Genomic DNA, 4948 nt, shown 5'->3' with positions numbered 1-4948 from the left:
GCAGAAATTACTTTCTATTTTTAGCTCATATGCCCGTGGTGCAGAGAAAATGTTTGTGAACCCCCAATATAATCATGGGATTTACAAATTCAGTAATACCCTTGATTAATAGAAAGCAGTCTTTTCTTAAATAACCGAAAGGGTTTATATTTACAAGTGTAATGATATTTGATACACGATGATGTACAAAGGGGGACAGTATAAAGCACAGTGATGCAGTGGTTAGTATTACTGCCCTGCAGCTCTGGGGGCCTGGGATCAATTCCAGACCTGTCTGTGTGGAGTCTGCATGTTGTTTGTGTGGGTTTCTTCCTGGTGCTCTGGTTTCCTACCACAATCAAAAGCATACAGGTGGGTTAATTGGCTCTCGTGTGCATGTTTGTGTCTGGGTCTGCCTTGCAGTGGACTGGTGTCCCATCCAGGGTGTAACCTCCCTTATGTCCTTTAGACTCTGGCTCCTCACCAACCCTGAATTGGAAGAAGTAGTTAGAAAATGTATGGATGGTATATAAAGTAGGAAACTGTGAATTATCAAGAATCCTTGTAGGTTAAATGATAAATAAACCCTTAAGTTTACTTAGTACAATTAAGGGAGTAACTAGAATCAAGTAGTTTAGAACTGAGTTTTTAAATTGTCAGAAACATTGTGACTTTGGTCTTCACCACACAGGTAAGTAGAAACATGGTGAAATAATTACAAAAAAGATTTCAGATGATCTAAGAAAAAGAGTAGTTGACATTCATCAGACTGAAGAGGGTAACAAAACTATTTCCAAACATACAGGGCTCCCACAAGCCACCATACTATCAGGCAAATAATCTACAAATGGGAAAAAAATTCAGGATCACAGTGACTGTACCTTTGGAGTCACAGAGAACCCCAGAATCTCATTAAAAAATCTGCAGACCTCTCTCTCTTGGGCTAGTCTGTGCTCCTGCCTCATCCCCAGGAAAAGACTGGATATTAAGGGTAATGATGGGAGGATATTCTTTCCCTCTTAAAAGAATTCTGCCATCCAACTGAGGTTTGCTTAGGAGCATCCAAAAGGCTGGAAGGATGTTCTCTGGACAGATCGGGGCAACAGTTGGCCTTTTTAGCCACAAGGAGAAATGTTTCATTGTTTTGAAAACCAAGAGGAAGACCATCGTCCTGACCGTCCAGCTTGGTGATTGGGGGCTGTTTTGGTGCCCAAGGACCTGAAGAGCCTGCTGATATTGACAGAGCCCTGAATTAAGTATTGTATCATCAAAGTTGATCGATCTATTAAAATCTGATGCAATGTGGCAGCTGTTGAAAACGTTAAATTGACTAAAATAGTGCTCTCCTTTTCTAGCACCTATAATCGAGAATCCGAGATTCCTAAGAGGGAGACACCGGTTGGGGTGCTTGACGCGTTAGATCGAATTCCCCCGGTATCCGCTACAGGTGTCTTTTAATGACGTTTTGCGGTGTGGAGAAGCACAGAAAGGCCGGAGCGCTTTCGCTCTGAACCACAGCGGCTTTCGATATGTGGCAGCGCCAAGGCTGCAGCGATGTCACCTTCAAACGAATTGGGTAGTTAATTGAGGTCTGAAATAACGTCGACGTCAATTATCCCTGCGTTTCGTTTCCCTACAATCCAACAAAACCACATCGAACAGACAGAAAAGTCATCATTTTCGGAGACTGTAGACGAAAGAAAAGCATTTTCAAGGTACCAGAGACCCCTTCCTACATCATCTAAGTATTAGTGCAATTCGGGCAATACGTAAACGGATAAATCGACCCAATTAAAACTTAAAAAGGAACTTTTTGAAGGGAAGAATTAGCAGAGAGGCAGCAACCGGTGAAGACATCAGACTTGATTTACTGATTGGCTGATCCTCGAAAAAGACTTCTGGCCCTGCGGAATTAACCGAGTTGTAGGGGTGCGTGATTTCATGGGATAACGTAATATCACACCACACTTGTACAAAATGCACAACCACCCTGCACGCTGACGATGCCTCCATCACACCCAGAACACAAGGTCAGACCCACACTTCGAAAACTAGTAAATGAGTTTTAGCGATGGTCAGTTTAGTTTAGCGGATATTTCACACCTTCGTCCCCTGATTTGTCTCCTGCGCAACACAGGCATTGAACTGAAAAAAGCTTTTGGATTTCGTTCTGTTTTCAAAACATTCCTTCCTGATGTTTGGCGATGCATTCAGTTCTGTGAAGAGAAAAAAAATCTCTTTCTCTTTTCTTTATTTATTTTAGATTTTGTTTTTGTACAGAAGGTTTATTTTTCCACAGGCCGTGTGCAGTCGCTAGTGACTGTGGGTATCACGTGAACCTTGCTGACGTCGTGATACTACTACACGAGGGCACCCACCTCTTCACTGTTTCATTGATTGGTTGATTAATAAACTGGTGAATTAATTGAAGGCTGGGTTCCTGATTTAAATGTATCATTGGGGACCGGTGAGGAGAGGAGGGATTTATGCCTGTACCGTGGAGTATGTGAATAACTCCCTCTGTGTGTTCCTGCAGGGTGGAAGGTACATTCACAATACGGGCGCTCAGCGGTGCGCAATTAGCAAGATAAGACTATTGAAGTTAATCGAGTTACTTAAGGAAATAAGAGCTATTGCGGAGATTAAGTTCCGTGCTTATTTCGGTTGCATCTTCATATCTTTCCCTTTATTTTGCCCCACGTTCCCACGGAATATTCATCATGACAAAAACATCAGTACCTCGATAGTAGCGGAACTCGTTATTCAAAGCTGCAGGTAAGACCTGCGGACACTTTCGCTTTAACTCCTTCACGTACGTGCTACATAAGCGCCACCTAGTGTCTATTACTTCAGATGTTCGCCGGCTCGGTTTTGATTTTCGTGTTTTGTAACGTGTTTTCGCGTGGCGGGGCTGTGCCTGTGGCGTGGGCCTTGTTAAAGCCATGTTAACAACAAGCGCGGGATACGTGGATTCTGTTGCAAAGCCTCTCGATCACCGAAGTGAAAGATGTACAGACTTGACATTTCCTTTTTGTACGTAGATTTTTTTTTGTAACACTGTGGTAGTCAAAATTATTACTATAAGCACGTTTTCGTACTGATCATCGTTTCAGTGAATTAAACTGTGATCAAGAAAAGTTCTTTGGTTGCCGCTTTCAAACCAAAGCGTCTTAAATTCCAGCCGCTAATCGATTCCAGAAGATGGATGTAAAGATAACCAGGCTGAAAGGTAGCGCAGCTGTTTTCCTGTCTAGAATTCCAGTAGAGATTCCAGATTCCACATTTAGCTCCATTTTTTTTTACCACGAGAAATGTATTTGTCTAACACTTGGAGAAATTAGACTTTCTTCGTATTGGCCGAATACATTGTAAAGAAACCATTTCAGCAGTTTGCAGTTGCCGCAGGAAGGGTCTAAGTTTTGAATGCGTCAATAGTTACACCCACAGAAAAGTGTCAGCTCTTTGCCCACGAAGAAAGAGAATGAGAGAATATGCGACAGCTTGAAAAATAACATCTGTCTCGTCAGCGCAGACTCCTTGGGTGAAACTGAACCGAACGTGTTTGGTCTGTTTCGCGTCCCAGTAGTGATGTTTAAATTGGCTTCATCACTCTGTTCTCCTCCCCACTGAGAGCTGGTGTGTGGGGAGCGTACTGGTGCATCATCCAGGTGGGGGCTGCACACTGGTGTTGGTGGAGGGGAGTCCTCATTACGTGTACAGCGCTTTGTGTGGAGTGTCTAGAAAAGCGCTATTGGTGTAAGCAATTACTATAAATCTGACCCTGGCATAACTATGCGCTGGAAGGGCTAAAAATCGTCAACGGGCTCGGTACCAGTCTGCTGCTACGATAGAATACAGAGCTGGAGGATTCGGAGTACCAGGTCGCGGCTATGTTGGTAAAAAAAACAATTAAGAACTCCCCCTGGCAGAATCTGATCAATGAGAACACTACTGAAGAAAAAAAGTTCGAAATCATACTGCGTTATGTTAAATACAATTACAACAGAGAAACCCTTCTTACATTTATAGCCACTCATGCATACCCCCATTTAACTGCGCCGATCTATGAAGCCTTTTCTTAACGAAGTGTTTTCGAGTATTTTGGGTATTTCAGCGACGATTTCTTGAATCCTGTTAAGGACACTTACCTGAGCGACCCCTTCTCCTTATTTTATGCCATGGAAGAAATACCGCCCAGCAACTCTGTCTAGCCCTGGCGAGCGAACAACAGACTGCATCTCCTGTAAATATTGTAGATTTTGCAGGCTTCGTGCGTGAAGATCCCTCACATAACCTTAGGGGTCCACGAGAACGCGGAAGGCTACGTACGAGTCCGTCTTGAACGGAAAGGGCAGGTTTCGCCGGAGGTTTTCCGTAGTTTGTAAAACGGTCATAGTTTGGATTTCAGAGCTACGGTGTTCACACCAGGCGGTGGTGTGAATCATTCATAGTAGGTCTCCAGTGTTATTATGCGAGGAAGATTACGTCTGCGCTTCCATCCCACCCCGCTATAAATAAACCCCCCTATTAATCAATACAGCGGCCAAACCATGTGGAGTGTCAGTGTAGCTCTGATACAAGTTCCCCTAGAGCTGGCAAACTTATTTTTTCCCGGGTGGGAATGAAGATGGATTTCATTTGTTTAATCTTTGGCCGTTTTTTTTATGAAAATCTAATTTACAGTTGCAACAAATACCGATAAGAAGATGAATTACTTGGGTACTTAATGTATTTTAACTGCGTTTTTATGCTACGACATAACTGCCGTTCGTGTTGAAACGCATGCCCTTGTTCGACAGTCGTTATTGACTATTTCTCCAATAACCCTTCCCTTTAACCCGCCATGTTCCCGTTTTTTTTAAAAGGCGCCCGAGCTCTGCAAGAAACGTACAGCTGGCATTCTTCCATACTTGTCCACTAGGTGGCGTGCTTCACTTAGCCGAGGACTCTTTCTTCAAAACGTCTTTTA

The sequence above is a fragment of the Lepisosteus oculatus genome, chromosome 28, assembly GCF_040954835.1.
Source record: "Lepisosteus oculatus isolate fLepOcu1 chromosome 28, fLepOcu1.hap2, whole genome shotgun sequence".
NCBI classification, from domain to species: Eukaryota; Metazoa; Chordata; class Actinopteri; order Semionotiformes; family Lepisosteidae; genus Lepisosteus; species Lepisosteus oculatus.
Note: the sequence above shows the minus strand (reverse complement) of the source record.